The sequence below is a fragment of the Pinus tabuliformis genome, chromosome 9 (genome assembly GCF_031772625.1).
Source record: "Pinus tabuliformis cultivar Carrire ecotype Pingquan chromosome 9, CPIR1, whole genome shotgun sequence".
Classification (NCBI taxonomy): Eukaryota; Viridiplantae; Streptophyta; class Pinopsida; order Pinales; family Pinaceae; genus Pinus; species Pinus tabuliformis.
Genome location: NC_142307.1, coordinates 31,873,328 through 31,897,380, shown reverse-complemented (window position 1 = coordinate 31,897,380; position 24,053 = coordinate 31,873,328). Strand labels below are relative to the sequence as shown.

At 42.5% G+C, this 24,053-nt stretch overlaps 1 pseudogene; it reads right to left on the bottom strand.

Annotated features, from left to right (window-relative positions):
* The window catches only part of LOC149146954 (putative serine/threonine-protein kinase PBL8 pseudogene), a 69,621-nt pseudogene extending 46,054 nt beyond the window's left edge, over window positions 1–23,567 (bottom strand).
* Window positions 23,568–24,053: the final 486 nt, after the last annotated feature.

The following is a 24,053-nucleotide window of genomic DNA, read 5'->3' as shown; positions in this document are numbered from 1 at the left end:
TTCGCTTCACTTCGAGACGGTTAAAGTGGAGGAACTTGGTCCAGTCTATTCATTAAGCAGGTTGCCGGGGTAACTGTTCCACCCACTATTTCTGTACTGAATCCTGCGAGGTTGGGCCTAATCACCAACTAGCGTTTTTGGTCCGGAAGACTACTGTTTGTGTGTGGTTTGACGCTCTAGATTATTTAGGCGTGTGCTTCAAATTTGATTGGTTCTTTAGAAGACTTTAGGTGGTTTGATTTGAAATTTTTTACTTTGTTTTCGTGTGTTGTAGTTAAAATCTTTAATTGTGGCGGAATTACCGAGAAGGTCCCGTCGAATTGCGGGCCAGTCTCCTGAAGTTGTTTCTGTGGCCGAATTGTTGAGAAGATCCCGTAGACTTAGGGGATCCCCTCCTCGAGACGACCCAGGTAATTTAGAAGGGTTAAAGGTCCTTGTAACTCCTCCTAGTGGCAGTAGAGTAGGATCACCTGAAGAAGGAGAATCTTCCTTGGTAGTCCATCCAGATTACCAAAGTTTAGAAACAGGTTACAATCCCGAAGCTGTTACAGTTTCCGAGCTTGCTGGTAGTTTTTCATCTGCCAGTGAAACAGGCGAAGAACCTGAAATTTCAGAACCTGTTACTCCAACTCCTAGTGTTCCTGATTCACCAAGAATAGAAAGAATTATCACCGAAAATCTTCCTGTTGGATTAATTGCTATAGAAGAACTTGTTCCAGAGGAAGAAATAGGCGTTTCTGATTCTGAAGATCTAATTACCCTTGATCTAAGGGAGCGTGAATCCATCTTTTACAGTCCTCCTAGAAGTGAATCTTGGTACCTTGCATTAACCAATTTTTTAGACAACTCAGTAGGTTTTTCTACACCTCGTACTCCGGTTCCACCTAGAGGAATTCATTCTCCTGTAAATATGTCTGGTCAGTCATCTGTGTTTTCACAAAGTCCTGAATCATTTTTACATGGCGGTCCTTCTGTTCCTACTGGGTATCAATCACTTTCTGGTACCTTTGCGGGAGCATCTCCTCAACCTGTTGATCATGGGTTATTAGTTGGAAACAGTGGTAATGTACCATTAAGTATAGGTGAAGTTTATATGATGTCAGGTTCAACTCCCATTAACCAACCTCAAGGTGGCCAATTACCGCCTGGGGGGCAACCTTCGTTAATGCCTGGGGGGCAACCTCAAGGTACTTCATTCGTGACTGGGGGGCAACCTCAAGGGTATCAACCCCAAGGGTATCAACCCCAGCCTCAATATGTACCCCAAAGTCAACCTCAGTATCAGTATCAACCTCAAGGATGGCAACCTCAAGGATGGCAACCCCAAGGGTATCAACCCCAAGGGTATCAACCTCAAGGATACCAACCTCAAGGTCAAGGTCAACCCCAGTATTCGTATTTACCTCAAGGTTATCAACCTACGGGTCAATACCCTGGTCAAGGTTATCAACCACCTCAAGGGCAATCATATGGGACTGCACCTTACAGTTATCAACCCTATCCTCAATACGGCTATGGATCTCAGTATCCTCAACCTGTTACGAGTCAATACCCTGGAATGTTAACATGGGATCCGTCACAGGGTCAACAGATGTCGCAACCAAATATACAGTCGGTACCTCAAGCAGGACAACCTGCAGTTCCTGGTCCACCCCAGCAACCGCAACCTGTCCAGTCAAGTGTTCAGACCCCTGTAACTTCTGTAGTTACTCAGCCGCCAATTGCACCTAGTACTCCACCTCACACGGCTGCAGCAACTACCGCTTCATCTACCATGCTTACATCTGGAGTATCGGCAGCTCCGGTTTCTACTGTCCCTGTTACCACTCCTCAGACATCTGTACCGTTGTCTGGACCCACGGTTCAAACCACAGTCCAGATGCCTGCAGGCCAACCTGGTACAAGTACGGTTGTTACTACTCAACCTCAATTTGTTCAACCTCCGTACCAGGGACAGTATCAACCTGGGCAAGCTGCCCAACAACCGGTTTACCAGTATCAACCGTATCCTGGGTACACTTATCAACCACCTCAGCAACCCCAGTACGGTCCGGTCAATCCTGGTTTTCCAGGAGGATATAATATCCCCAATGCGACTCCTGTTCCTAGTTATCCTGGATATCCTCCTCCTGGGGCTGGTATTGTGACTCAGAGTTTTAGAGATCCTAACCGGCAGTTACCATTTATTGCAACTTTAGATTTACCCGACTTGACGCGCCTAACGAACGATCCAATTCAATATCTTCCGTTCTGGCCGCCAATGCCAAATAAGTTGCCCAGCGATATACCCAAGTTCGAAGGTAAGTCTGGAGAGGATCCGTCTAATCACGTGATGACTTACCACCTCTGGTGTGCATCAAATTCCATCTCAGATGATTCCATCCGCTTACGTCTTTTCCAGCGTACACTCATTGGTCTCGCAGCCAAGTGGTACATTGAGTTACCACGGGCCTCTTTTTACAACTTTAGCCAGTTAGCTACCTCGTTCTTAACTCATTTTCAGTTACCAGTCAGATACGATAATGGTACAGAGTTATTAACTTCGCTAAAACAATCGACATCCACGTACATTTCTGATCACATCCATGAGTGGAGACGTCGAAGAAGATTAGTGAAAGTTTTTATCCCGGACCAAATCTTAGCTGAATGGTTTGTCAAATCATTATTACCAAGAATTACTGAAGATGTCGCTAAGGCCGGAGTAGTTACTGAGGAGCAAGTCATTGCTCAGGCACAATACCTTGACTTAGTTTACACTCAGTCGGGTACGTTACATGAGAAAATTCCGGATCTTCCAAAGTCAAACCAAATCGCTGCTGCTCCTTCGGGATCTCATGCCGCTGATGGTATGATCGGTATCGTGACTACGAAGAGTAAGAAGAAGTCTTCCAAGGCCTCCAATACTCCAATTATCACTTTGCCTGATTCTCCGACAGGAGAGTCTTCTCCTCCTGAACTTACCGCCGACATTCACGCTGTAGAGTCATCTACGGCCAAATCCAAAAACGGTGGAAAGAAGAAAGGAAAGAAGAAGGCTAAAGCAGACAAGGCTCCAAAGGAGAAAACGGAAAAGTCGGAAACCAATGACGAAAAGCGCAAACCTCGCTATCCTTGTCTTATTTGTGAAGAAGATCATTTTACGAGAGACTGCCCTCATCGGGCCGAGGTAGTGAAAATAGTCAAAGGTTCTCCCACTCCTGCTGTGTTAAAAAATCCATTTCCAGAGCAGGAGAATAAGATGATAGGTTCTTCTTCGAATGCCAGTGAAGAACCCATTTTGATGATGTCTCATGTCAGGATTGCGACTCGATCGCAAGATTATGGTAGTAAGGCTCCTGTTGATGGTAAGGAAGCAGAATCTTCTCACTCTAACCCATCAACCTCAGCTCCTGGTTCCGATCCACTACAGATCGAAAAACCTAACCCAGACTTAGTGATTAAGCCGCCCGCCAAGGGTGTACTTCGAAGGTCTGCTTTCAATCCACATGCGAGAGCAGCCCAGAATTACAACATTGTTGAAGACTTAGCTGTTTCACCTTCAGCAATGTCGGCACTCGAAGTGCTGCAATCATGTCCAGCGCAACGAAAATTGCTTTTGTCGGCTATTGGAGCTGTCGATGTTCAGGACCCGAACCTAATGATCTTTGATCTAGAAAGTAGTACACCACGTCTCCCCCATCAAATGGCTTTCCAAATTCCAGTGATAGTCAAAAACAGGCCTATTCATCGGACTGTGATTGATGAGGGAGCTTCTACGTGTATTATGTCGATTCAATGTTGGAGATCGCTTGGTTCTCCTTCATTGAACCAATCCCCCACCATCCTTAAGGCCTTTGATGGCCGTGGGTTCCGTCCGTTTGGTATTCTACAAGAATTGCCTATAGGGGTCGAAGGTAAAACCGTTAGTCTGGATGTGGAAGTGGTTGATGCCCCTCTAGACTACAACCTTCTTTTGGGTCGAAGTTGGTCATATGCTATGACAGCGGTCGTTTCATCGGTCTTCAGAGTCATTAAGTTTCCACATAACGGTAAGATCGTGACTATTGATCAGCTGACATACTTTTCATCCGACCCAACCTCTTTAGAAACTATCCAGCATGTTGGTAAAACGACAATCCCTTATAGGGACATTGGTGTAGGTTTAGTTAAGGATTCCGGTTTACTGGGAACTTTTCCTCTCCCTCCACTCAATGCAGACCCTTCGTTCGCAACAATTCATATGATCACGTCAGAAAACATTATTTATGATGATCCTTGGTATGTTCCCTCTGACTCTGAGCTAGACTCACTCGGTGATGTTATGCCGTTGAGTCCGTATGAGATTGCTTATGAAGCTCTTATGTCTTTTACCGACTTTCATTCAACCGACCAAATGAATGTGGTCAGTGAAGAGTCACTTTTCACCTCACCCTTAGAACGGATAACGTTTCCCGAAGAAGTGTCATCTGACGAACAACTTCGCGAAATCCTAAGTGTAGATGATCTACCATGGGAAGATCTCCATCACAGATCTTCGTTTTTACCTAAGGATGATGCATTTGAAAATGATTTTTCATCTATCTTTACCGCTGAATATGTCAAAGACGCTCAGGATCCAACGAAACATTCTGATTCAGAGCTGAATTTAGGGAATATTTCTCGTACTATTCCCATTGATATTTCAGTGAAGCCCGGAATCGAGGAGAACATTCATATAGGTGCCGCATGTACTGAAAAAGAAATCCAAACTTACAAGGCCCTATTCCAAGAATTCCGCGACGTGTTTGCCTGGTCTTACGAGGAAATGCCGGGAATTGATCCTGCCATTGTTGTTCATGAAATCAAAACCTACCCGGATGCTAAACCCATTCGGCAACGGTTGCGTCAGATTCACCCTCGAAAAGCGGCTGCGATTAAAGCAGAAGTCGAAAAGCTGTTGAAAGCAGGTTTCATTTATCCGATCCCGTTAACGGATTGGGTATCGAATATTGTTCCCGTCAATAAAAAACAAGGAACAATAAGAATCTGTATCGACTATAGGGATATCAATCGAGCTTGTCCAAAAGACAACTATCCTACGCCTTATATCGATCAAATCATTGATGATTGTGCCGGAAGTGAGATGTTTTCCTTCATGGATGGTTTCTCAGGCTATAATCAAATCAATATTCTACCTGCCGATCAACCAAAAACGGCATTCATTTGTCCATGGGGGACATTTGCTTATTGCAAATTACCTTTTGGACTTAAGAATGCCGGGGCCACTTTTCAACGGGCGATGTCTTATGCATTTCATGACATCAAGCACATTGTGCAACCCTATCTCGATGATTTGCCTGCTCATTCTTTACAACGAGCTGATCACCTTGTCCACCTACGAGCAATCTTTATGAGGTGTAGGCATTATCGAATTCGGTTGAATCCCCACAAGTGTGTTTTCTGTATAGAAACAGGTCGATTGCTGGGATTTGTTGTTTCAAAAGCCGGCATTCGCGTCGATCCCTCGAAAGTCGAGGCTATCATCAAATTGCCTCCTCCTTCGAGTTTGCGCCAACTCCAAAGTTTGCAAGGGAAAGCGAACTTTTTACGCCGATTCATCCCAAACTACGCCGAGGTCACTAAAGGTTTTACACGGTTGTTGAAACAGAACGCACAATTCTTTTGGGACGAGATTGCCCAACAATCTTTTGATGCACTAAAACACGCGTTGACCCATGCACCGTTATTGCATCCTCCCAACTACAACCAGGACTACTTCTTATACCTCGCAGCTTCGCATTCCACCATTGGAATGGTGTTAGTTCAAGAAGATGAATTCAAAGCAGAGCATGTGATATATTATCTTAGTAGAACCTTAAATCCCACTGAGTTAAAATATTCGCATGTGGAGAAATTGGCCCTGGCAGCCGTTCAAGCTGTCCAGCGTTTTCGTCACTACATTCTTCTCCGCAAGACTACAGTTATTTCGGATTGCAACCCTATGATTTATATTTTGACAAAACAACTGCTAGGGGGCAAGTACTCTAAATGGATTGTTATCCTGCAAGAGTTCGACTTGGAGTTCGAGAAGTCCAAGTCTAAGAAATCTTTAGTTTTTGCGGAATTGATGTGTGATTTCCCGAGTGCTGACACAGAGACTGTGGCAGAGGAGTCCATTGTGGACGAATCTTTGTTTCTTATTAGCACTTTAGATCCGTGGTATGGGGATATAATCATCTATCTCCAAACCCAAACCTTTCGGCCTGAAGCTTCCAAGGAAGACCGTCGAAAAATTCGGTTTCGATCCCAGCATACAGAATTATTGGAGATACACTTTATCGCCGGGGGGCAGACTTAGTTTTTCGACGTTGTTTAACTCACGAAGAGGCTGAGAGAGTTTTGAATGATTGTCACTCTGGAGCATGTGGCGGTCATATGTCTGGGTATGCCACAGCTCAGAAGGTGTTGCGCGCTGGCTATTTCTGGCCGTCTATGTTTAAAGATTGTATCCTTGCTGTCAGAACATGCCACAACTGTCAAGTGTTTGATCGAAAGATGCGCGCTCCACCTGCTCCTCTCCACCCTATAATTGCCGCTGGTCCATTCGCCAAATGGGGCATTGACTTTATTACTTGTAACCCTCACTCGGCCGGGGGGCATGCGTATATCATCCTCGCGGTTGATTATTTTACAAAATGGGCCGAGGCGATGCCTACATTCGACGCAAGCGGCAAGACAGCTGCAGTTTTCGTATTCAATCATATCATAACTAGGTTTGGTGTCCCACAAGCAATCATTACTGACCATGGGAGCCATTTTCGAAACGTCATGATGACTGAGCTTACAAGCCAGCTTGGTTTGCGCCACGATAGCTCTACTCCTTATTATCCGCAAGCCAACGGTTTGGTTGAGTCAATCAACAAAGTTCTAGTCATCATGATTCGACGGATCATTGGTATCCATCGAACGAATTGGCATAACATGTTATTTTCGGCGCTATGGGCATATCGAACTTCAGTGAAAAATTCAACAGGTTTCACCCCTTTCCAGCTAGTTTATGGCTTAGAAGCTGTGTTACCTATTGAATGCGAAATCCCATCACTTCAAATGGCTGTCGAATTACTTCCAGCTACTTCCGAAGAGGAGAAACGGTTATTATACTTGGCTAAATTAGATGAGACTCGACGTGACGCTACTTTAGCTATCGAGACTCACGCGAAACGAATGAAAGCTCAGTACGATAAAAATGTAACCCCTCGAAGTTTTTCGGAAGGAGACCTAGTACTATTATATGATCAAGCTAACGATAAGCTAGGTGCCGGAAAGTTCGTTCCCATGTGGCATGGGCCCTACATTGTAAAGCGAAAGCTAGCAAAAGGGGCTTATGAGTTAGTTGATTTTGATGGGGACTCTTTGGGTAAACCCAGAAATGGACTTTACCTAAAGAGGTATTATGCTTAAAATGATGGGTATGGAGAAATTTTTAGATAGGTTAGATTTTCTTTCTAGCTAGCAAGTGTGTTAGTTTAGTCAGTGTGCTTAGCTTAGCAAGTGTGGTTTTTCGTCATTATTCTGGCTTATCTTGGTTTTACTCTTGATATTGTAGATGTCGACGCCTCTCCAAACATACATTGGATTTGCTGATGGTGCTTGTCGTAGTACACGGAATATCTCTTCCGCAGCTTGGGTTATCTATTCGCCCTCTGACGAGTTAGTTTCTATGCATGGGGTAAGCCTCGGTCAAACAACGAATAACATTGCAGAATACAGTGCAGTGGTTGAATTATTATCCGAATCTATTTCATTTGGAATTCGACGTTTGATAGTGAGGTTAGATTCTGAACTTGTTGTATTACAGCTTAATAGAGTTTATGCCATTAGAAATCCTGTGTTATTAAGGTTGTTTTTGAGAGTGCGTCTCTTGGAACGTGAATTTGATTACATTGAATATCAACATATTCCAAGGTCTTTGAATACATTAGCAGATGCAATTGCTTCTCGAATGTTGGACAGACATTTACGATAATCATGCAAGTAAATTTAAAAACATTTCATCACATATGTTAAACAAGATAAGCCGGTAATAGTGATATATATAGATAGAAGTGTGTCAAAAAATATATACATCGTCTTCGATCATAGGTTTAAAACACCTTATGATCGGCAAAATGATAGTACAAAAAGTCAAAAATGTCACATGTGACTACAAAAGTGACTAGTCAATCACTGGTGGTGCTCTCTGTACGACACCACTGCGCGGGCTACCTTACGCAAAAATCTCCTAAACGGTCCAGGGACCGCGACTACGAAGCGCTGAAGCCTGATAGGAATGTCGTCCATAGTAGTCTCAGGTATATCTGCCGTGAGACGCTCTAGATCATGCTCCAACTCAGCTAGTACTTCTGCTGTCGCATCCTGTGGGGCCGGTACCGGTGCAGCTGGATGTAGTCTATCATAAGGCCGGAGGTTGGCTGGACGCTGTGGACCAACATCTGCATTTTGAAAGATTTACTATTAGTTTTGAGACGATATATATAAAAAATACAAAAAATACATAACTAGAAAACTTGTGAAAATAAAAAGTACCTCTGTCGTCCCATTGTTCTCCCTGTGGAAGAACCATGTCCGGATCACCTCTGAAATCCATTCCGGCATACGGAAAATCCTGTATCACAAAAAGCTGGCCCTCTAACCAGTCAAAATAACTATCTGAGAATCGAACTACTGTCGCGCCCTCGTCAGGATGCCGGGCCATCACCGCAACCCATCGTATCAGCTTTGGCTGCTGGGGACCCAAGATATCAACAGTGAGTTGCTGAGGGATCAGCATTGGAATTCTCTCCAAGGCAAAGCTCACGACTATAGGCCCATATCCAAAAGTCTTTAGTCGTCCGTTCTTTGCCTTGGTCAGTTGGCTCTTCATATGAGCCGACACAGCTTCACACCAGTTGAAAATGGTGCCTTGGTAACAGTCAATTGCCATCCGCATTTGGGATCCGGAAGCAATGTGTAAAGCGGCCGCGCCGCAAATTCTGGTAACCGTGAACGCTATGACTTTGAGTTCCGGCAGAGTGATGTGTTTTATCTCTATGCCTTTTGAATGGTGAGCCCCAGGTGTGCACCAATTCTCGCGGAGACTATCAAGGGATTGGCCACCCGGCCTAGTCCCCGCAAGACTGAGTTGCTCACCTCTGTTTGGCAAGCCAGTGAGAAAGTATACATCCGAGGGCTCTATCTCGAGCTGGTGCCCTCCTATGTAAAAGCATTGTTCTTGTACGTTCCATCGCTCAACCAGCCATTCCAAGAATCTTACCTGGCCCCTCATGCCCGGTATGGTCCAATATTTGTATAATCCGCATGCTCTTAGGGCATCCAGGGAAGGTTGATGATTTATTGCAGCTTCATCTTCCTCTACATGCTCTCTTTCTCTCCAGTCTAACATGATTAATGCCCTGCATATCAAAAATAGCATTAGAAATTAATTTGGGAATTTTTGGTGGTTTTTTGAGAGAGTTGGGGTTTTGAAATGCGCGTTTCTCGGAGGACGCACCCCGGCTTTGTAGCACAGGGCGCCCGGACGCAGCTGGCCTGAAGGCGGGCTGCGTCTTCCGACCGTTTTCCCGTATGAGAAAAAGTCGGGGGACGCAGGTCACCCGAAGGGCACCTGCGTCCGCCGAGAGGCGCATTCCAAAACCAAAACCCCCCCAAAAAATGAAACTAAAACCTAAAAATTGATTCTAAACGGATAGAAATGCAGAGTGGGATGTGTAAAATACCTGGATGAGACGGCGTTCGATTCCAACGGTCAGATTTTCCGCAGCGACCACGGGAAGTTTCTTGTCAAAAGCTCCTTTTTCAACCTCAACAGTGAAACGGTAAAAATGACATGGTAAAAGGTCTTTTTATAGGTTTTTTGGATGAATTAGTTCATTTTTTACCATGAAAAGATGTTTTTGAATGTATTTTTGCCTATTTTAAACAGGTATGAGTAATGTGTCGCTTTTGTGCAGGACAAAGGGATTTCGAGGGAAATTGTAATTTTTCACAAACAAAATTTCAGAGTCATCTTTTAAGCCCTTTTCTGACTCCTAAAACATGAAAAGATCGCCGAGTGTTTCTTTTTCACTCGTTAAAACGGAATTAAAAGACGGTCCCCTTTTAGCTCTTTTCTGACCGCAAAATCAGGAAAAGATTGCCGGGTTTTTGTCGTTTCGAACTCGATAAGGAAATAAAACGACGTGTCCTTGATCGCTTTTTACTTTTCAGGTTAACGACACTATTATGAAAGTACTCCTTGGTCGCAAGATCAAGCGGTTCCCCCAGGTATTATTTTATACTTTTTCGGGCTTGAGGGACACAAATATACGAAAAAGTTCAACGTGGAGTCTCCTTTAGTTTTTTCAGACTCTCTAAAAATGAAAAACGCCGAGTTTCTCCTATACTGGGCTCGTTAAATTTTTACAGTAGAGGACCTGTTCAATTACAAACAGGAACGAACCACTCCTTCCTAGGGTTCGAATTTAAACTAGGTTGGACTCGTCCGAAGGATGAGCTTATAATCAAGCATATGTTATCCTCCTCAAGCTTGTTAAAAATAAAGAGGTACTTGCCAGAAATGGTGGGGGAAAAAAGAGAAGAATGAACCTATTTGTCACCTTTTGTCTCAGAAGAAACTTTATTACCGCTCTTGAACACGACACTTTTCATTCACCTGGGTTGGGAAATCTTTTACCTCACAGTTGACCAAGTCACGTTGAAAGTCTTTAACCGGGTTCCAGGGGTTAACTTTGAGTTATACGTCACCAAGCCATCTGTTGTGTCGTTATGTGTTCAAGAGGTCTGCAAGCAAAAACTTTCATCTGCAAAATACTTGTCATCCATTTGACCATCCCTGAGTCAGTCCTTACAGCAACATTTCTTCAACTTGAACAATGATTTCGTGTTGCGGGCTTGCCTGCAACGGGTCGCTTTCTATCGACATCGACACATTATCTAGAAAGATGACTTAGGAATCGACAGTACCTTGAAGTCTGCATGCATCAATGGCAGGTTTCTCGCCTTTGACGTCAGTTTACATCATTGACTTTCGATCAGAGGATTCCGTGAAGTGTTCGACATCAAAACATCTATTCACATTTCACGGGTTGTGCTTGGTACTTTGAGAACCATTGACATTACTGGTGGTTTCTCTCACGCTTGTTAACAGTTTACATCATTGACTGGTAATCAAGTGGTTTCTACCATGTTCGACATCGAATCATTTAATCACATGGTTAGAATCGTACCAATTCGGGAAGTAGAAGTGAAGACCCTGGATCTAGTTTCTACCATCCAGGCTGCGAGGAGTTTTGTATTCATTATCTATGTAGACTAATCATAAACAGATGGCTGCGTCCATACTGTGTCTACAAAAGTCTATAAAAATGATGTACTGCAAGATCATTCCTGTATCAGAATAGTTAGTCCATTAGTTAAAGTTTTGAATCTGAGTATGGGAATGCCTACCTCAGTGATGATATAATCTTATCCATGTATTTTGTGTTGAAAATTGCAGGTTCCAACCAGGCCATCCACAAGGCAATCCTTGAAATGATAAAGCGCTTCACCCTTCCTAGAATTACAAAACCCTATTCTATTCCAGGCTTCGCACTTTAGGGGGCAATCTGTTACACTAAAAAATGTCACCTTGACTACTTACAGTTAGTATGGCTCAAATCAACAGTCATGCTACCCTCTTAGGCAAGTCTCATGCCTCTGTTATCCATCTCAAACTCAAAGAAGAGAGAAAGTCTTGTAAAAACTATGTTTATCTCTGGGGTCGCAGGTTCTCTCTAGCCTTACCTGCGGGGACGCGGACCTTGTTCACAAAATATGCGTCCATGGACGCTCTGTATGTTAAGGGACAGGTGCGTCCCTCTGTAAAAGGCAAAATGCGCGAGTTTTATCTTGAAAAAGTTACTTGTGGTTACTTCTAGAACATTCTAGAGGTCGGTTTGATGAAATGGATGCGCCTCCAGTTGGTTCATGTATCTCTATTAAGGGGGAACTTATCCCATCAATAAGGGAGCTATCCCACCCATAGAGGGGGATGATCCCATTGATAGTGGACCTGAATAACCTCTTTACAGCACTATAAATAAAGGCATTGAGCCAGAAGGAGAGGAGGTTGGAGCTATACATTTTCTTTGGGTAAATGCTGCAGGATTTAGGTCTTCCATTAGAGCCTTTGTGAGGAGAGATTGTCTTCACTTGATTCTACTTGGGAGAGGGTGAGCTTTGTCAAAGTAGAGGAAAACCCTTGATGGACCCTGGGAGGAACTTGCACAACACCAAGGCCAGGTTGTAAGAGTTTCTTTGTTTCGTTATTAATACAAACTGGTTTATTTTTCTCAATAGCTTGTGTTAATGAGTTATTTCATGTGTTCCTTGGTCTGCATGTTGAATATATGTTTTATTATATGAAATGCAAGTGCTTGGTAATTGTTTGATTGTTTGTGGTTGCAGGAATTGACTTGAAGGAGGAGCTCATCCGGATCGTCAAGAACGGACTTCAACAACAGCGTTTTGGAATAAGGTAAGCCTAAACACTTGTAGTTTTCATGTTGTAAAAGGTGTATTTAGAGAAAGATCACTCCATTTTGTCTTGTTTGTCATTAGAATGTCTTAGACTTCTAGGAAGGTCAGTCGTGTCCGCACCCTTGACAGATTCCGTGTGACATTATTCTTACCATTGAATTTTACCTGAGAAAAGAGTCTTACCACTTCAGGTGGAGTGTTGGAAGAGGCACGAACATGGATGCAACTCCAAATGGGAAGTTTGTGAGCAGCCATCCTAATTCAAATGATTACGTTTTCAAACCATTCCAACATACACTATGCTTCAGGCCCTCCTTATAGCGCCAAATATGTTGAAGCCCCGAAAATTGGGTCTACAACAAGGGGGATACCCACCCGGTCCGGACCTTGGTTGGCAGCTCCTTATCTGTTTGGTATAGCGGGTCCGACTGGGGATAATGGGACCAGTTTCCCAATCTAAGGGTGTGTGTGTGTGCAGAGTTGGATGTTGCTGATCTAAGAGTTCTAATCTAAGCTACTTTAATCTAATTATATGATATTGTAATCTAATGAAAACAGCATTGTTACACAAAAATATCGTCACCATGATTATTTGCAGTCAGTATGGGTCTATCATCACTTGTACTGTCCTCCTAAGCAAGTCTAAGACCTCAGCTCTTCAAATCAAGCTTTGGAAATGGGAGAAGGACATTAAAAATCAATGTAACTCTGGTTCCGCACATTCTCTCATGGTCACCTGTGGTCCCGCACCTTCTGTGTACAAAAGCTGCGTACCTACCCGCTCTATCACTAATGGTGTAGGTGCGGACCCCTGTGAAAGTCAAAAGGCGCAAGTTTTATCTTAAAAAACTCACTTTGGGTTAATTCTAGAGTTTTCTAGAAGGAATTTTGACGTGGATTGTTCGCTCTGAGGTGGTTCATGCATCCCAAAAGAGAAGGAGCTAATCCCTTGACTAAAGGAGCTATCCCTTTGAAGGAGGGCTTTATCCCTTTGAAGGAGGACCTAGTAACTTCCCTCCATTGCACTATAAATACAGGAATTGGAGTGAGGACTAGAGAGGTTAGAAGCTGAACATTTTGAGGGTAAATGCTGGTGAAATTAAGACTTCGTAGTTGAGCTTAAGAGGAGAGATCACATACCTTTTTGGCTTCATTGGGGAGTGAGTGAAACTTGTCAAAGTAGAGGAGACTTCTTGCTGGACCCTGGGAGGAGCTTGTACAGCGTCAAGGCAAAGGTTGTAAAGTTCTTCTTCTTTTGAATTAATACAATCAAACTCATTTTTCTCAACAAGTATCTTATGTTATTTGTTTCATGAACTCCTTGACTTTCATGTTAAATATGTTTTATGCAATTGGCTTTTCAGGTGCTATTTAATTTGTTTGCCTTGTTTGTGTTTGCAGATTCGCAAAAAGGAGCTCATTTGGATCAAAGGAGCGAGGGCATCCACAAGCTTGCGTTGGACCAAATTTAGGCCCTAAAAACACTTGTTTGCTATTGTTTATCAAAACATATTTAGAGAAAGATAGTGTCTGGTTGGTTTGCTTGTCATTAGGTCTTATTTAGATTCTAGGAAGGTCTATCTTGTCCGCAAGATCGACCCATTCCGTGTGACAAAATGGCGACCATACTGGGGAACCGATTGTTTTCCTTGTTTATACTTTGACCTGAGAAATTGTATTTTCTGTTTCTGTTTTTGACTTGATGATTGTGGGATTGGGTGAATTTAGTTAATTTTGAGTCAATTTTTATTTTTCATAGTTTTTGGAGAAGTACACACCCTCTAAGTTAGGCACAGTGCATACATGTACACGCTTTTGCTTTGTGCACAGAGCGTGAACGCACCTGTGTAAACAGGCTGCCTGCGTACCCTGTCAAAAATTTGAGAAATTTTAAAATTTTCTCTTTTTTATCAGTTTAGAATTTGTTTATAGGTTTTAGCCATTGCCCAGACCTGCTTGTTCCCTGTCAAAAACTTTCCTTGGTTTAATTTCATTAGTGTTAGGGTTTTAGGTGGAATTCCTAGGAGTTTTGCTTGTTGGGCTTGTTTTTCAATTTGGTTGTGTAGTGGCTCTGAGTTTAGAAGCTGTAGGGACCTCAGATTACCTTGGTGTCTACCAACCTTCTTATGAGTCTGACCATTTATGAAATCTCCCCTTGTTGAGGAATCCGCTTTGAGTTTTCTCATTTCAAAATTTCGAAAAGCTTGTATTTGAAAGTTTTGATTTTCATTTTTTAAAAAGAAAACGAAAGATGGTTGTTTTTTGACTAATTATGATTCTGCATAAATTAGTCCTTAGCTCACATTTAGCTAAGTAAAACATCCTCAAAAAGACACTTTGTAAGCTCTGACTTCAAATAGGTTTTTCTAGTTTGTAGAACTCAAGATTAGTCATTTTCATAGTTTTGAGTGTCTTATGAAAAATATAAAAAAAAAAATCTCTTTTGGAAAAGTTTGTTTTTGTAGTGGTTGAGTGCTTTGAAAAGAAAAGGGAAATTTTTGTGAAATAACTAGTTGTCTCGTTTTGAGTGCTTTGGAAAGGAAAGAGCTCTTGTTTTAATTTGTTTAATTGAGAAATATTTGTGTTTACAAAGTATTTGCATTCTCAAACTCTTTCTTAGTTTATAAGTTCATCGAAGAGAAAAGATTGTTTAAATCATCTTAGGTGCATCTTTTTAGTGATTTCGAGTCGAGTCTTTACACCACGAGTTTCATCTCCGCCACCTCTTGAATTAAACAACAACCACTAAAATTAACACTTAAAGTAAAATTCACCTAGTAACATTTTATTTCTAGGGCTCTGATACACCAACTTAGCTTAGGCTAGTGTCTCGGAGTAGGAGAGTAATTAACTCTCCAAGACAGTAAAAACAAACAAGTAGCTGTATCTTATGGTAGGAAGAAATCCAATTGTTGCATTTATTCTCTAGGAAAGCTCCTCTTAAAGGAGAAGCACAAGATCGTGTCCGAACCAGTGTGGGAATCAATCCTTCCTCATTGGGAACGACGCCAAATATTCACGTATTAAAAACATTAAACCTCGGATTAACCATTGTCGAGGAGCCTGGGGTCACTTGTTGGTAAACCTTGGATTATGTCAAGGAGCCTTCAAGGGGATTGAGCTTGCTACTCTGCCCTTGCGTGTGTATCAGATCGTAGACTGTTCCCCCAGGTGTATTTGTCTCAGTTGGTAACCTTAGTGGCCATATTCTTTAGGATTCTTCCTAAGGTGACAGTGGTGGGAAGATCCCACTGTACCTGGAGCAGACGTCGGCTAGACTCACTTGGATTTTCTGGGGGTTTCACTTCACTCGAGACGGTTAAGTGGAGGAACTTGGTCCAGTCTATTCATTAAGCAGGTTGCCAGGGTAACTGTTCCAACCACCATTTCTGTACTGAATTCTGCGACGTTGGATTTCATCACCAACTAGTGTTTTCGGTCCGGAAAGTTACTGTTTGTGTGTGTTTGATCTCTAGATTCCTTAGGCATGTGATTCAAATTTGTTTGGTTCTTTAGAGGCTTTAGGTGTTTTTCATTGATATTTTACTTTGTTTGCGTGTGAAGTAGTTAAAAGTTTTTAACTATGGCTGAATTACCAAGACAGTCCCGTAGACTTCGGGGCCAGTCTCCTGATTTTGTAACCGTGGCTGATTTACTGAGGAAGTCCCGTAGACTTCGGGGCCAACCTCCTGAAGAAGTCCCGAGCCAGCTTGAAGGCTTTAAAGTCCTCGTAACTCCTAGTGGTAGTAAAGTTGGGTCACCTGAAGAAGGAGAGTCTTCATTAGTTGTACATCCTGATTACCAAACTCTAGTAACAGGTTACGATCCACAATCGATTTCAGTTTCCGAACTTGCTGGTAGGTTTTCATCTACTAGTGATATAGGTGAAGAACCTGAGATATCTGAACCTGTTACTCCAACATCGGGGTTTGTCTCTCCAACTTCTAGTGGTCCTGATTCACCTAGGGTAGAAAGAGTAATTACCCAAGATCTTCCTTCTGGACTTATTTCTATTGAAGAACTTGCTCCGGAAGAAGAAGTAGGCATCCCTATCCCTGAAAATCAACCTGTTCTTGATCTAAGGGAGCGTGAATCAATTTTTTATAGTCCGCCTAGGAGTACTACTTGGTATCTTTCTTTGAATAATTATTTGGAAAACTCAGGGTTAAGTTTTTCACCACCTCATGCTCCTTATCATCCTAGAGGTTTTTATACTCCCGTAAATATGTCAGGTCAGTCGTCCATGTTTACTCAATCGCTTGAATCTTTTTTGTACGGCGGTCCTCCTGTTCCCTCTGGGTATCAGTCACTTTCTGGTACTTTTTCGGGAGCATCTCCTCAACCCATTGAGCAAGGGTTATTAACTGGAAGCAATGGTACAAAGCCGTTGAGCGTAGAAGACATTCTTATGATGTCAGGTTCTATTCCCAATTCTCAACCTCAAGGTGGCCAGTTACCGCCTGGGGGGCAACCTCAAGGTACACAATTTGCATCTGGGGGGCAACCTCAAGGACAGTACGTACCTACGATACAGTACGTTCCTCAAGGTCAACCCCAGACTCAATATGTACCCCAAGGTCAACCCCAGTATCAATTTATCCCTCAAGGTCAACCCCAGTATCAGTACGTGCCTCAAGGGTATCTACCCCAAGGTCAGTACTCGAATCAAGGTTTCCAACCACCCCAAGGTCAATCTTATGTTCAAGGAATGGGAAATGTGCCTTTCAATTATCAATCCTACCCTCAACCCGGTTATGGTCCTCAATATTCTCAACCTGTTATGGGTCAGTACCCCGGAATGAACATAGTGTGGGATCCATCGCAAACCCAATAGGTGTTGCAGCCAAGTGTACAGTTGTCATCTCAAACTGGAAAACCCTTAGTTTCTGGTACACCCCAGCAACCAGTTCAGTCTAACATTCAAACTTCTGTACCTTCGGTAGTTTCTCAGTCTGGGCCTACTGCGCCTCGTACTCCATCTCAAACGACTGCTGCAACTGCCGCAACATCTGTTCAATCTACCCCACCTACTTCTGGAGTATCGACAGCTCTAGTTTCTACTGTTCTTGTATCTACTCCTCAGACATCTTTACCACAGTCTGGATCCATGATTCAAACTACGGTTCAGATGCCTGTAGGACAACCTGGTTTAAGTACGGTTGTCACAAGTCAACCACAATTCACTTATCAACCGTACCAGGGACAGTACCAATTTGGTCCTGTTGTGCAGCAGCCAGTCTATCAGTATCAACCGTACCCTGGGTACACTTATCAACAACCCCAATACGGTCCGGTTAATCCTGGTTTTCCGGGAGGATACAATATCCCAAACGCGATTCCTATTCCAAGTTTTCCCGGATATCCTCCTCCTGGGGCTGGTCTCATGACCCAGAGTTTTAGGGATCCTAATCGGCAGTTACCGTTTATCGCAACTTTGGACTTGTCTGACTTGTCGCGCCTAACGAATGATCCGATTAATTATCTTCCGTTTTGGCTGCCAATGCCGAATAAGTTGCCCAGTGATATTCCCAAGTTCGAAGGTAAATTAGGAGAGGACCCGTCGAACCATGTGATGACTTACCACCTCTGGTGTGCATCTAACTCCATCACAGATGATTCGATCCATCTTAGACTTTTCCAGCGCACTCTAATTGGTCTCGTGGCCAAGTGGTACATTGAGTTACCACAAGGCACTTTTTATAATTTTAGTCAGTTAGCTACCTCGTTTTTAACTCATTTCCAGTTGCCAGTCAGATATGACAATGGCACGGAATTACTAACTTCTTTAAAGCAATCAACGTCCACTTATATTTCCGATCATATTCATGAATGGAGACATCGATGACGTTTAGTGAAGGTATTTATTCCAGATCAGATCTTGGCAGAGTGGTTTGTAAAATCTTTGTTGCCAAAGATCACTGAAGATGTGGCTAAAGCCGGAGTTGTTAGTGAGGAGCAAGTAATTGCTCAAGCACAGTACCTTGACTTGGTTTATACTCAGTCAGGTACGTTACACGAAAAGATCCCCGATCTTCCCAAGTCAAATCAAATCACTGCAGCTCCTTCGGGATCTCATGCCGCTGACGGTATGATTGGTACGGTTAACACTAAAAGTAAGAAGAAGTCTTCCAAGAATTCTTCTCCTATCATAACCTTACCTGATTCCCCAACAGGAGATTCTTCTGCAGAGGTTTCCGCCAATATTCATGTTGTAGAGTCATCTACAGCTAAATCAAAATCCGGTGGGAAGAAGAAAGGAAAGAAGAAGAATAAAACGGACAGAAATTCAAAGGAGAAACCTGAAAAGACGGAATCTAATGATGAAAAGCGCAAACCTCGTTATCCATGTCTCATTTGTGATGATGAACATTTTACAAGAGACTTCCCTCATCGTGCAGAGGTTGCGAAGATCGTCAAAGGTTCCCAAACTCCTGTTGTTTTGAAGGATCCATTTCCAAGTCAAGACAGCAAGATGATAGGTTCTTCCTCGAGTGCCAATGAAGAACCCATATTGATGATGTCCCATGTTAGGATTGCAACTCGATCGCAAGATTATGGTAGTAAAAGTCCTGTTGATGGCAAAGAAGCAGAATCTTCTCATTCTAATCCATCAACCTCCGCTCCCGGTTCCGATCCACTACAGATCGAGAAACCTAATCCAGACTTAGTAATCAAACCGCCCGCTAAGGGTATACTTCGAAAGTCAGTTTTCAATCCACATGCGAGAGCGGCTCAGAACTATAACATTGTTGAGGATTTAGCTGTTTCACCCTCAGCAATGTCGGCTTTGGAAGTGCTGCAATCATGTCCAGCATAGCGTAAATTACTTTTTCCGGCTATAGGAGCTGTTGACGTTCAGGACTCGAACCTAATAATTTTCAATCTAGAAAATAATACACCACGTCTCCCTCATCAAATGGCTTTCCAGATCCCAGTGATAGTCCAAAACAGGCCTATTCATCGAACTGTAATTGATGAGGGAGCCTCAATGTGCATTATGTCGATACAGTGTTGGAGATCGCTTCGTTCTCCTTCACTAAATCAATCCCCAACAACTCTTAAGGCCTTTGATGGCCGTGGGTTTCATCCTTTTGGCATTCTACAGGATTTGCCTATAGGGGTTGAAGGAAAAACCATTAGTCTAGATGTGGAGGTGGTTGATGCCCCTCTAGATTACAACCTTCTCTTGGGTCGAAGTTTGTCTTACGCTATGACAGCGGTCGTTTCATTGGTCTTTCGAGTAATAAAGTTTCCACATAATGGAAAGATCGTAACAATAGACCAGCTGGCTTACTTTTCATCCGACCCAACCTCTTCAGAGAGTATTCAGCATGTTGGTAAAACGACTATCCCATATAAGGATGTTGGAGTAGGATTAGTTAAAGATGTCGGTTTACTGGGAACTTTTCTTTTTCCTCCAATCAACACATCATCTTCATTTGCAACCATTCATATGATTACATCAGACACCATTTTTTATGATGATCCTTGGATCATTCCTTCTGAATCTGAGATAGACTCATTTGGTAATTCCATGCCTTTGAGTCCATATGAAATTGCCTATGAAGCCGTGCAGTCTTTTGCCGACCTGTGTTCAACCGAAAATGACTTAATGAATGTGGTTCGTGAGGAATCACTTTTCACATCAACCTCGGATTTAACTACGTTTTCTAAACTTGTTCACTCTGACGAGCAAATTCGTGAAATCCTATGTGTAGATGATTTACCATGGGAAGATCTCCATCACGGGTCTTCGTTTTTACTCGATAATGATCGTTTTGAAAATGATTTCTCATCAATTTTTATGATTGAATATGTCAAGGAACCTCATAATCCAATGAAACATCCCAATTCAGAGTTAAATTTGGGAAACATCTCTCGAACTATTCCTACTGACATTTTGGTTAAGCCCGGAATTGTTGAGAACATTCATATAGGTGCCTCGTGTACAGATGTCGAAATTCAATTATATAAGGCCCTATTTCAAGAATTCCGCAACGTGTTTTCCTGGTCCTATGAGGAAATGCCAGGGATTGATCCCGCGATTGTTGTTCATGAGATCAAGACTTACTCAGACGCTAAACCCGTCCGGCAACGTTTGCATCAGATTCACCCATGAAAAGCTGCTGCAATTAAAGCAGAAGTTGAAAAACTGTTGAAAGCAGGTTTCATTTATCCGATCCCGTTAACGGATTGGGTATCGAATATTGTTCCGGTTAAAAAAAAACAGGGAACAATAAGAATATGCATCGATTATAGGGACATTAATCGAGCCTATCCAAAGGACAATTACCCAACTCCATATATCTATCAAATCATTGACAATTGTGCCAGCAGTGAAATATTTTCCTTTATGGACGATTTTTCCGGATACAATCAAATCAATATTCTACCTGTCGATCAACCAAAAACGGCTTTCATTTGTCCATGGGGGACATTTGCTTATTGCAAGTTACCTTTTGGGCTTAAGAATTCCGGAGAAACTTTTCAAAGGGTGATGTCTTATGCGTTTCATGACATCAAGCACATTGTGCAACCCTATCTCGATGACTTTCCTGCTCATTCATTACATCGAGCTGATCACCTCGTCCATTTATGAGCAATCTTTATGAGGTGTAGGCATTATCGTATTCAGTTGAACCCACACAAATGTGTCTTATGTATAGAAACGGGTCGATTGCTGGGATTTGTAGTTTCGAAAGCTGGCATTTGCGTTGATCCCTTGAAGGTCGAAGCCATCATCAATTTGCCTCCTCCTTTGAGTCTTCACCAACTCCAAAGTTTGCAGGGGAAAGCAAACTTTTTACGACGATTCATTCCTAACTACGCCGAGGTTACAAAGGGTTTTACCCGGTTGTTGAAACAGAACACTCCATTCTATTGGGATGAGATAGCTCAGAAATCTTTTGATGCACTCAAACACACGTTTGTTGGTCGCTCTACTTGTTTTCACAATTCGAGCTCCACATAAATTGTCAACCCGAGAAGGTCTTTTTATTCCAAAGGTAATAGCGCACTGTATGTGCTCAATTTCAAAAGCAGTTCAATGTTGTAGTAAAAGAAAGTCACACACAATTGTTAAACTCAGTAATCTATCAATTCACAGTCTACTTAATTAAAGCTGAAGTCAATTAACTTATAGCAGACACGATTTCTCTATTACAGCAAAAGGGGAATAAATGTATAAAGAAAGAAATCATTCAACTATAGCAGGAACAGGACCCTATTCCTTGGTGGGAACTTCAGCACCTGCTGCCTGGCACTAATCACACTGCAAAAGAAGTAACCTTAAGAGGTCAAGACCCTATTCCCAGGAATAGGAATCTTCAGCACTTGGCCTCTCTGTTCTAATCACACTGCAAGTAAAAGAAAGCAATCAATGGAGCAAGACCCTATCCCTCTGTACCGGGATCTTCAGCACATGCTCTCATCATCCACTCGTGCAATCAATACATGTAGCGCTAAGAAACAGAGTACCACAAACCATGTAACTAGTGTTTCAGCAACAGAACTAAACACAACGCAAATACATAAGAAATGAACAACTACAGGAATGAAGGGGTGAATCTTGTGAGGAAGGCGGGCCCTTTCCTTCTCACAAGATTCCCCAAGAGAAAGAATTAGACTAAAATGCTCAAAACAGGTCTTTATTCATCTGTCAAGAAACTGGTACATACAAAAAGGAGACTAGCTCCTGTCTCACACAATGCTGTTCTCAAAATTACAGTTTGATCGATGTTCGATTCCCTCTAATGATGATGTCTCCTCTTTTTAAAGAGGAGACGTCATTTACAATTTTACACAAGAGCGAAGATCTCGATTCTGTTCTAAACAAAACTATTCTGTTCTTTCTTAAAAAGAGATACTGTTACAACCGAGACAACAGAGATGCTATCTTTAAGATAATTCAGGTAACCATATCTTCTGGCTGCTGCTATTATCCACAAAAAGTTCTTCCAGAATCGCAAAAACGCATAGCGGGAGTTGCGTGCTTTGACGGTTGTTTCAGCAACTGCGTTGGCTGTTTCAGCAACGGGGCAGCTGTTTCAGCAACGGAGTTGACTGTTTCAGCAATGAAGTTCAGATGTTTCAGCAACGACTGCTCATTCCCAATAAGGCATATATTATCTGCGATCTTTGACTTGTGTTAGCAACAATGCACTTCAATAATTGATAAAATATAAGAGTATTATGGAATTAAATGTAAGACAGATTAACCATATAATAAAGAGAAGGTTTCCATATACCTTAGGATATAGTGAATGAAAAAGACATTGGAGCTTATGGTTTTGAGAGTAAAATGATATGAAAGTATATAACAAAATGATACATATTGGAGTCCTAACATCCCCCCCAGCTAAAAATGTTGCATGTCCTCAGGCAACCCCTTCATCTGAATCAGAGTCTGAGTACTGGGACTGGCAATGCAAATTACTCAAGCAGTAGCTGGAGAAAGTGGCGTCTGTAGGAGCTCGGAATCCGCTGTTGATCTGCAACCGTTGCCATGCCGAGGCTTCCTCTTCGTCAGTCAATAGGTAATGATTTTGATATTTCTCTGACGGCAGCCATAAGATTGGAAAACGAAAATGATACCCAATCCAGTTGACTCCACAATGCTGAATGCAATTGACATACTTAGGGACTCTATACAATGCAGCGTGAAAATTGAGAGGGTTAAGAGGATGATAATCCTGTCTTTCCTTATCTGATTGCTGCCAAAAGAGATCATTGGCCTTCAGTGCAGCAGGACCCTTCAGTCGAATATGCTCTTGACAATTAAAAAGGATGGAAGCCTGTAATTGTTCTATGTGCTCGCTCATACCTGGCTTCTGCAAGAATTCATAGTACTGTGCTATGAACATGGCTGGGCTTACCGGCTCTGGCCTAATCCACAGGAGTTTATTCTCCTCATTATGACTGCTTGTATTGAACGCAGTCTGCCAAGTGAGCTGATTAGACAAAAATGAAGCGAATGCCCTTATTTGTATATCACCTGCAATTGGAGTAAGATTAATTCTTCTTTCTTCAGGCATGGCTTCATTATGCAGGTAGAGTTCACACAGCAGATGTTGGTCGCTTTCAGGGGCCTCCTTGAAGGTCTCAACAAATTTTTCTGAAGTCAGTACTTCATGTGGTCTACCATGTGCTATTGATTTAATTTGAAAGCAAGCTAATCGTTCAGCAAGGAAAAAGAGCATAGTTTACAGAAGGTTTCCGTGTAACCATCAACTTTCGCACCAATGAAAACATCAGGGCTATCCGTTCCTTAGACCGTCTGGCTTCCTTCTTATATTCCCTGTGCTCTTGCAGTAATTGTTCCAAGTTCTCCCAGTTAGTGTATACAAAGTTTTGCCATTGCAACTTATGCTGTTGTAATATTATATCCTGGTTCTCGGCATGTTCCTTCTTCCATCTGTTGAATTGCTCCAATGGGTCCCATGGCCGAGTCTGTGTCTTTCTAACAGCAGTAGTAGGTTTGGGCACTATTCCCTCTGTTTGTGTGGCTGCCTCAGAGGAAA